General features: G+C 40.8%; 1 protein-coding gene across 1 annotated transcript in view; it reads left to right on the forward strand.

Moving 5' to 3' along the window:
- Positions 1-10762, forward strand: part of LOC117546341 (transient receptor potential cation channel subfamily M member 1-like) — a gene marked incomplete at its 5' end in the record, with an annotated part of 74208 nt that overhangs the window by 18950 nt on the left and 44496 nt on the right. The window lies entirely within an intron of this gene.

Below are 10762 nucleotides of genomic sequence, written 5' to 3' on the forward strand. Positions count from 1 at the left end.
TTCAGTAAAGTTGTAATAAGATATGTTTATATTTTGGTTAGAAAAATGCAAATAAAAGGACAACAAATCAAGACACAGTACATACGTTTATATTACAAAAGTCTTGTTCCTACATTAGGAATATATATAGTATCCAAAAGCCACTACTCTTAATATTTAGCCATTGAACTTCCTCAATCACATTGCTTCTGATACAACCAATAACTAAAATATGTACTGTACAATGAATTACAAAAAATGGGACAAACAAATTAAAGGTCCCCTATTATACTGTTTTTCATCAATATATGATAGGTCTCGGATATATACAAACATGTATCTGAAGTGTTTGGCTCCAAATACCAAACAGATCCTGCATTGTAGTATCCCATAATCCTCTCTGTTTCAGCCCTGTTTCAAAAGTGCTGATTCTGGTACTTCAGATGAAGATAAGGAGCCCCTCCCCACGCCCCTCTGAGAGATATTTGGTTAAAAAGAACACAATGGTGCTCTAGGAGGAGATTCAGGGGATAAGGTGGGTGGGGGGGGGGTTACCTTGGTTGGTGATTGGCTAATGGTTACACAAGCCACAAAATCGTTATGACATCACAAAGTGGCCAAAATCTGATCAGCTCATTTTCAGACAGGTTTTGATAGCAATGGATCAGGACAAAAAGTGAGCAAATCTTTCTTCCTGAAACTTTCAGAATCTCTTTCCACAGAGGGGACACATGTGTATCTATAAAAGACATGCAAAAGTGGATTTTGCATAATAGGTGACCTTTATGAAAAAATTCAAGAACACATTTAGGAAAATCCCCTTGAAAGAACAAAAGTGAGGCAGGCATAAATATGACTTTGAAAAGGGAGGAAGACACCGTTGCTTCTATACCCGGTGAAAGTCATGACCTTGCTGACACTGATGCAGCAATCCAAATAGTACCAGCGTTTTCATAGGCTTATAATGTACATGAAGTGACTTTAGACTGAAGAAGACAGATGAAATGTATGAAATCTAGCCTTTGTGCCACCTCAGGGAATGAGAGCTGGATTGGGCCTCGGAAACATGCTTAAGATTAAAAGAAAAACGGCAAGGCTTGTTGAGCTGCTATAAAGGGCCTAAGATTTTACAGGGAACCCCTAGTTTACAATAAAATGGTAATGACACTTTAACAGCATGCAATGCAGTGACACAAAGCAGCATCATTTGCTCTATATTTGCATTGGATATCATGTTGTGATCTTAACTTTTCAATATGTCTGTGTCATGATGATTTGCACAACAGTGAATAGGAGAGAGTTTTAAACCCCCGCTGCTTCCTCATTCCTTCTCGGTGTCTAATTGCGTTCGAAACTTGTATCATAGCCATGCTAATAATGTTTATAATAAACCAAACCGTTTGTAAATCAGTCAAGATTTCAGCGAGTTAAGAGTATTTTTGTGCAGATCACTCACCTCACAACAGCTACCATAACGCGTACCAGAGTAACTGTTGACTGTAGCAAGATGGCAGCCGGTCAGCTACGCTGGAAAATCTCCCATGAGCCATCTAGTGTTTATATATATCTATGACCTCCACTGTCAGTATAGGAAGTGACGATTCTGACAAACACGTTTTTTTCCCCGCCCACCGTCTGATGGGTTTTGCAAATCAGTAAGGTAAGGTGCGTGACCTGTTTGCACTATCCAAAACAATGAATGCAGTCTAAATGTATTGTTTCGCAGACAAAACAACATTTATCGATATATGTGACCCGCTCTATCGAAATCAGTCGGAAGTCGCAACGGCTCATTTCGGGTGTTTTGTTTGATTTTAAACAAACAAAGTCTTGGCTTTCAGAATATGAAACTTTTATTTCCAAAATCACACGATAAATACATTTTTGAAGCTTGTAATCTGCTCTTCCGCAGCGCCGCCCCCCCTCCCTCCGGCTGAAATTATGAATGTAAGAGTATAGTAATCATAGATAACACGGCAGGGTCCGTTACAGTTTGTTTTCATCTGATTTTAATTAAACAAAGTCTTGGCTTTCAGAATATTAAACTTGTTTCGGCAAATTCAGATGATAAATACAACTTTGAAGCTTCGGCATAATTACAAGCGGAGAGCGGAGTAACTTAACGTCACAGCAGGCATAACAACAGCCGGTGTTTCTCGTGAGGGTTTTCCCCGGGAAACAAACACAATACACACAAACGCACACACACACGTATACACCAGTAGCGTAGGCAGGAATGTACTTTAGGGTGAGCCTGTAAAAAATAGGGTTGGCCAGATTTTTCTTCTGCGCATCAGAAGCTAACAACAATCCCCGCCGGTACCGGTGGCAGATTACTTTTAGAATACTTTCTTTTTCCATAACAGATGGGTATGTTTCGGTGAACAGGAGACACTTATTTTACTGTTTTAATGGCTTATCAAGAACTCAAACACAACATCTTGGTGTCATTCTGGACAGCTCTCTCTCTGCACCCCACATACAATACATCACCCGGACTGCATTCTGTCTTAAAACCTTTCCTCAGAATATGTTATGAATTGTAAGGTGTCCTTGGGTGCTTTGAAAGGCGCCCCTAAATAGAATGAATTATCATTATTATTATTATTATTATTATTATTATTATCTGAAACGATGTAATAACTTTTAAAACTGTTTCCAGTCACTTGCCCCATGCATTCAGCAGCAGCAGGCCATTCACTTTGATTTGATCCCGTTATAAATGTCATCATTTCGACAATAAAGAAATGCTACATAAACGTTATCTTGCACATTTTTATCTAACCATCTCCGTTTCTAACTTTCATTATATTTTAAAAGAGATCTCTCTTTCTCATCTGCGTGCGGGGGCGGGGCCTCACAGACACGCTGCAGCGCTGTGCAGTGTGCACACAGTTCTGCCCGGGCCCGGCGCCACAAGGGGGCAAAAGGGGGCATTGCCCCCTCAGTTGTATTCTTTGCCCCCTCACTTTGAGCATCATTCACCCATCGAAAAGTAAAAAAAATGTCACAATTATTAAATAACTTTAAATAATTATTTCCCCCAACACACGTTACTATGTTTAGATCAGATATGTGGGCAGGCAGCATGGGCGGCGCCAGGATTTGTTTGCTGCAGTAGCTTAGCAGTTGCTATATGACAGCACGGCGTTGCTAGTTAATTTTCAAAATAAATAAACAAATAATACCAGTGGGCCAAGCACGAGCCTGTTCATATTGTAGCTATTCAAAATCACAGATCACGAGCCTTCAATGTCGAAAATGTTCTCTTTATTTTCTGGTAGGCATATTGACGGCCACAGCCACACCTTACAGAACCAATCAATAACACTCATTATGACTTTTTCCCAAACTCGAACACAACTCCTACCGTCTCGTACTCCCTCCACACACACCGGAAAACGCACACACACACACCTGGAAGGGGCGGTCTTTCACTAACTCCCACAAACAACATTGCCTAAATAACTTTACAAATGTACTAAACTGTGCACATCTGATAACTGACATAACTATTAACTTGGACACGCTACAATAATATGATTAATATTTACATTAAAACATTCCTTTGACACTTATAACATTACTTTGCAAGGTAAGCACGACCAACATAAGTTGGTAAAAGCAACATTTGAACACTGTTTCTGTGCTCCTACAATATTTTTGTATAATAGGCGTGTGGTGCAGTGGGTTGACTGTTGGTGTTCGGATCAAGGGGTCACAGGTTCAAACCCCCACTGCAGTCAGCATGTCGTCGTGTCCCTCGGCAAAACACTTCACCCCAAATTGCTCCTGTGGGGATTTCCCACAGTATTGAGTATGTAAGTCGCTTTGGATAAAAGTGTTTAACAAGTGACATGTAATGTAATACCATTACACCCTAAGCATACAAGTACACAATAACGATCGTTCACTGTTTCAACTGGCATGCTGTGGCATTTAACCACACCGCAAACAGACAGACACACCCACACACGGATGTCCGGCTCCGTTGGAGATCGCGGTCGTTTACGCCTGACTTGTGAGAAATCTTTCCATTTTCGATCTGTGTTCACATACTGAGAATTATAACAACATTAGCCAACAGTTCACGCTTTAACTTACGACGACCCCTGATAGATCTCGCGAGAATGTGTATAAATATATATAGATGCATTTTCATAACAAAACAATGGGGTTGCTAAGCCGTTGCTAGGCCAATTGTTGGAGTTGCTATAGCAATTACATTTCCATTCAACTCTCTGGTTGGTCTGGAGGTGTCTTGCCTTTGAATTCACTGAACACGGGAAATTACAATCCTGCCGTCAGTCCTGCCGTCCTCTCTAGTGTCATGATGAGGTGCAGGTAAAGCACGGTTAATGTATTATATATGATTCACTCAATAATATAATACATGACTTTGAGAGTAGGCAATCTAGACATATTAACACAATTAATTAAACACACTTATCACGGCGACGGTGTACTGAGATTATTATTATTTTTTCATTTTTTTGCTAGGGGGGCCTTATTGGCGGCGGGGCCCTAAGTGGCCGCTTATATCGCTTAATGGGTCGGGCCGGCTCTGACCGTATCGGGACAATGAGCGACATCTAGTGACGGATTTTGGAACATTGATCTGATTTTTCTCATGGCAGTTAGAGACAAACCAGGGGACTGTCCATTTGGTGTAGTATTTGATCTAATATTACATTTGGTTTATATATTAGTCACTTTGTTATGAAATGCCAGGTTTTAGGCCTTGATTTGAACATTCAATCCTGGAAATAAAAAATCCCCAGATTATTTGTTTTTTAATCCTGATATAGAGTAGATAGTAAATCTGATAGGAAGACGAGTTAAGGGATAGAGGAGAAACGGTTATGGTATAATTACAGAGCCTGTCAATTTATACATTGAGGAGATCAATGTTAGTCTGTTAACCAAAGTGCAGCCATCTGATAATGTACTATCTATCGTTAAAGATCAGAGGAAAATAACAGAATGAGAGGGGTCAATCCAGAATAGCAGTGAGAAGGAAAAACGCTTGGTGTGTCAATTCATTACATTGCCAGGATTTTTCGTTGTTGTGAAAAAAAAATCGCCCCCCTCGTATTTTTTATCAGCCCCCTCAGTCATTTCGTCCTGGAGCCGGGCCTGGTTCTGCCGGCAATGCATATTACATTTTCTGAGGAAACTTTTCCACCAATAATTCCAATAAGTATTCCAAAATGTATTCACTTCAGTTTTACGAAAGTGTAATCAGATTACTCGTTTTTAAAATGTAACGCCAGCTGAATACACTTCATTTTTGTATTCTGATTACGTAACGCCGTTACATGTATTCCGTTACAACCCAACCCTGTGTATATCTCTCCGGACTGTCCACCAGCAAATGAAAAACACCCACCTCTCCGCCTTTTCCAAGGGACGAGGGAACAGTGCGGCAGAGTTTCCGATAACATTGTTTTTCTTCTGACAGCCCAGCAGCAGGAGAGGTGGGGAGAGGGAGACGTGGGGAGAGGGAGGCGGGGCTATTTCATCGTTATCAGAAAATGATCGTATAGATCGCTTTTTAAAAAAAAACAAAGTTCATTAGTGAACTTTGAGCCATCATTTATTTTTCAGGCAGCTCTCTGCCTCTCTCACGTTATTATGGCGCGCGCCGGAACCAACAATCAGTTTTTACTGTAAATGAGTTCGGTTCAGAGGATAAAACACATACAACATTAATTAAATTCGATATTTGTTCACTTGAATTTCACTTTGAATTCTTGGATATTGTCAATGGGTGAATAATTTTTTTTATAATAATAATAATACAATAATACAAAAAAATAAAAAACTTTTTTTTTTTAAATGACACCGAAGCTTTCTCAGGGCGGGCCAATGAGTAAACTGGGTGGGCCTGGGCCCACCCTGGCCCACCCTGGCCCTATGGTGGCTACGCCACTGGTATACACACACACACTCGCGAGCGTTCAGCTTTTCGACACTCTCTTTTTTCTGCTCTCACGGTCATGGCCTTTCTCCATGGAGATATTTTCTTCCCAGTCAAAAATTCTGAGTAAACATTTCCCTAGTATTTTCAGTTAAATATCGCTTTGTGGTTACCTCTTTTTGAACATTTTTGTGAACAGAAATAGAGCTCTCAAAGAACACACAGGAATGATCAGAGAGTGTAACATCAGTCACCACAACCTTAGAGATATTCAGACCCTTTGAGATAATTAAGTCCAGAGTGTGCCCCTTATTGTGCGTGGGCTCCGTCACATGCTGAGTCAGTCCATAGCTATCAAGAACACAGAACAGTTATTTAGCCCCTCTGTCCTGGGGGTTGTCAACATGGATGTTAAAATCACCAACAATGACTAGACGGTCAAAGTCAATACACACTATAGACAGCAGTTCAGTAAAGTCATCAAAAAAGCTTGCACAGTATTTGGGTGGTCTATAGATATTTAGGAACAGAGCTCGAGAGGAGCATTTCAGCTGAAGGGCCACATATTCAAAAGAATCAAAGTTTCCATACGATGTCTTCCTGCATTGAAGGGAATCATTGAACAGAATAGCAACTCCACCCCCTTTCTTATGCATTCTTTCCTGACTCATAAAACTAAAGTTGGGAGGGGTTGATTCGATAAGAACAGCTGCACTGTTATTTTGTTCAATCCAAGTTTCCGTTAAAAACATAAAATCAAGATTGTGCTCGGTGATAAAATCATTGATTAAAAATGTTTACACACTCTCGCTTTGTATTATCCTCCTATTACCAAAGAACTGCTTTTGATCTTAATCTTGATTTCATTTCCTGCTGTGAGTGTGTGTGTGTGTGTGTGTGTGTGTGTGTGTGTGTGTGTGTGTGTGTGTTGGACTAGATCAGTGGTTCCCAAACGGTGTGCCGCGGCACACTAGTGTGCCGTGAAGCAAGTCCGGGTTTGCCGTGGGATATGTTCATTGGCTTTGCACTTTGCACACTACTACCTGAGACAGACAGTTATAGCTCTGAAATCCAGTGTGTTTGGTGTCAGTTTCACATAAGCTGTGTTGGTTTCCTGAGGGAAGGTAAACATTTTACAGGAGAGATCTACAAAAAAATAAAAATAAAGGTTAAATGTTTGTGAAAGTTTTACAATACAGACATACATTATTGCGCACATACTGTAGTGACCTAATAAATGGCCTGTTTGAAAAAAAGGTTTTGTGTGGTAACAACCCCAATGTCCAGTTTAAATATTATAATAGGTTTTTAAGGTTAAAGAGCTTACGAAATGAAGGACAACACTATTCTTATTAGGATAATAAATACTGTTATTAATGGGAAATCATTTGTCATTGATGACAATATGCCCGCTGTATTTATAAATCGTGATTTATTACAACTTTCCATGCTCGCTTCCGATGTTACACGACTGCTCCGGACCAAACGGCTTTCGCCGGTTAGTTACGTCACGCACGTCACGAGTAGAACCCTTTTTGAATAATACACTTACTATATGGCTGATGTCGGACTCTGGCTCGGATATTTCGACAGAATCGAGTGACAGTGAGTCGTCAATAGACTCGGTGCACTTTCAAGAAGAGGAGGATTTTATTGAAGAGGATGCTGGTGTGGAGTCTAACGTGGTGGAACCATACCAGTTTGAGCCACAGTATTCAAGTAGCGGTAGAGATACAGACGGGAGCGAAAATGGGGACGATGATCCTGGATTTGGCGGAGATCCGGTGCGGCAACAAAACACAGACTGGTAGGCTATATACATTTGACTTTAATTCATAGAGAATTACTAGTCGTAAATATAATATGCCCACGGCTGTGATTGACAACCTGGACAGCCAGTCAGAAGCTAGAATGCCAACCTAGAGAGCCAATCAGAACCTAGAACGGGCTGCAGGGCTGGCCAGACTATTATATTGTGCATAAAGTTAGATGCATTAGAATGCTAAACTTTTTCATGACGGTTTTGGGTGGACCTCTGACGCGGGCCTCGCTCTCTCCCGGCCCAGCCCCTTCAGTTAATGTATTAGCCTACTTTCAAAAACATAAGATTGACAACCAATCAATAGCTCCGTAGTCTGTATTCTATCTATATGGCGCTGGTCTGTAGGCCTATGCAATACAGTGTCAATGTAACTGCTTACTGTGAAGAACGTGAATACACGGAGGTTCTTCCCACGGCACCCGAAGCCCCGTTTTCATCCTTTTCCCCCGTGAAATGTCTGGGCAGCTGGTCACCGGCTGACAACAAACCAAGTCAGAAACTTTTTTTTACATGTCATTTTGAGTCAGGCTTTATGCTTGTAAACATTGAACAACAAGTAGCGCGGCTTACCTTCGCTCTCTCCCTTTTGGAGAATGCATTTCGCCGTCTCTTTAGTGGAGGACTCTGCATCGGGGGACATGTAGGAATCGGCGTGGTGGCTTGTGCTGGCATTTGGGGGTCTTGGCAGTATTGTTGGAACAGCATCTTTGTTCAGTTTGAAATTATTTTTTAATCCAATTTCCTTAGCGAGCATTGTGGACTGGTCGAAACACGATCTTTCAAAGTGCTGCCCACAAATTGTAGGTTTCATCGACCCCGGGTTACCTGGTTATATGATGAATTGGAAATGGTTGGACCCTGATGTAAACAAGACGAAAGTCTTTCTCTGGTCTGCATCCCCTTAACAATTGTATGTTTTGAGCTGTACTGTACTGTACCCAATATACAAGCTGTTAATACACTTTTCAATCAATCAAGTCCAGCAAAGCCCGCCCTCGTACGACGCACTTGTTTGGTCCATATACGCGACATTTGACAATTTTTTGGCCACAAAAACATCCCATAGCCAGATTTGGCATTTAAACAATGGTGACTCAGCTGTGTTCTGCTCAGCTGTGTTCTACTCATGACGTCACCGCCGGAAATGACCGAAGTTGTTGTTTCCAGAGCGACGAACGATTGTTACTAACTGACAACATTTGTATGCTGTTATAATCGTGATTTATTAAAAAATACATCAATAATGAAAAAATCATATGGCACATTTCACAATACAAATGTAACCTCTATCATATACCAAGCCCACTAACAGGTGCTAATAGCATTTCGTAAGCTCTTTAATGTAATTTACAGTATGCTTACACACGCTCGCACGCACATACACACACACACACACACACACACACACACACACACAACACACACACACACACACACACACACACACACACACACACACACACACACACTACACTCCTTGATTGCGTCTTTCCAAAAACGTTTTGATGAGTTGAACAAAATCCTCCAATAAGGTTCAAACACTTAAACATTCATTTCCCGCTTCCTCCCGTTTTGCAAAAATATGATTGTTTCAGACTACTACTTTAAAATATACTGTGTACAGTACGTGCTTCTCTTTGAAATTCCCTTATTTAATTCCTCTGTTAAATAAAGAATATATCTTTTATTTTACCTTGAGTTATTGCAGCACATGCTGTCACCATCAGCAGGAGAAGCACACATTCCATCAGATAGAAATAAAAAGAGATGACAGAAAATGGTCGTTCACATGCACAAAATCTAATTATATTGTGCTGCTATTAACTTGCATACTATTCTGTAAAATACAAATGTGCTGCATATTGCATTAGATATCATGTTAAGATCTTACCTTTAAGTCTATGTCAGGATGTTCTGGAGAGTGAATCTGAGTGAGTTGTATACCCTCATTGCAGCCTGAGACCTGAAAAACAGGCTTGGGGCTTAACAGCTTTTAACCCTAACCCTGTTTTTCAGGTCTCAGGCTGGAAAATGACATTCCCAGAACAAATGACTATATCTTCATTTCTAAAAGGGATACATTAATAATCTCTTTTCTCAAAGCAATGATAAATGTCACAGTCTGCTCCCTCACTCACCTATTTTCTGCATTAGCATTTCTCAGCCACCTTAGTCACCTGGTAGTCACACCCTGTTTCTCTCACACTCTGTTACACCCATCAGCTCCACTAGTATAGGCCCCCTTCACTCTCACCTCAGTGCCAGATCGTACTTCGCAGAATGCAGTTCTTTCCAGCATTACCTCCCAGATTGCTCTCCCAGTTTCGACCTTGCCTGTCCCTGACCAGCCTGCTTCACCTGTTTCCTGACCCTGCCTGTACCCGGACGATTCTGCCTCGCCTGCTCCTTGACCCTGCCGGTACCTGCGTCTCCCGTCTTGCCTACTCCTGGAACCCTCGCCTGTCCCCGACTAGCCCTTTGCCTACTGTCTGCCGGTTTGTCTTACACCAAGGCAAGGCAAGGCACGGCAATTTTATTTATATAGCACTTTTCAGCACGTGGCGATTCAAAGTGCTTTACAGATTAAAAGCAAAAGACATTTAAGAACAAATACAAAATAAATACATTATTAAAAAGGCATTTAAAAACAGGCATAATAATTTTTAGTCGGGATTTAAAAATAGGAAGTCTTTCGGCGGACGCGCATGCACCAGGACTTTCCATTGGGAACAATTTATAATAAAGCTGGTTACCGACTTTCCCTGGTGTCCCGTGTGTTGCATTTGGGTTCTCAGCTCGTTCGTGACAATAAACCTGTGAGTTGGATGTAGAAGAGTCAGAATGTTTATAGATGTTTTTATTTTAAAGTAAATTCAGATTGAACATAGACATTTTTTTTTAAATTATAGTTTACGTCCCAAAAAAAACATTACTTATAGTGAAAACCACCCTTGAATTATGGGATAGTAGACTAAAAGCTTTAATAATCCAAACTATAACATATAATAAGTACCCTGTATCAAGATTGATGCAAAACAAGT

Source organism: Gymnodraco acuticeps, unplaced genomic scaffold, assembly GCF_902827175.1.
Source record: "Gymnodraco acuticeps unplaced genomic scaffold, fGymAcu1.1, whole genome shotgun sequence".
Taxonomy (NCBI): Eukaryota; Metazoa; Chordata; class Actinopteri; order Perciformes; family Bathydraconidae; genus Gymnodraco; species Gymnodraco acuticeps.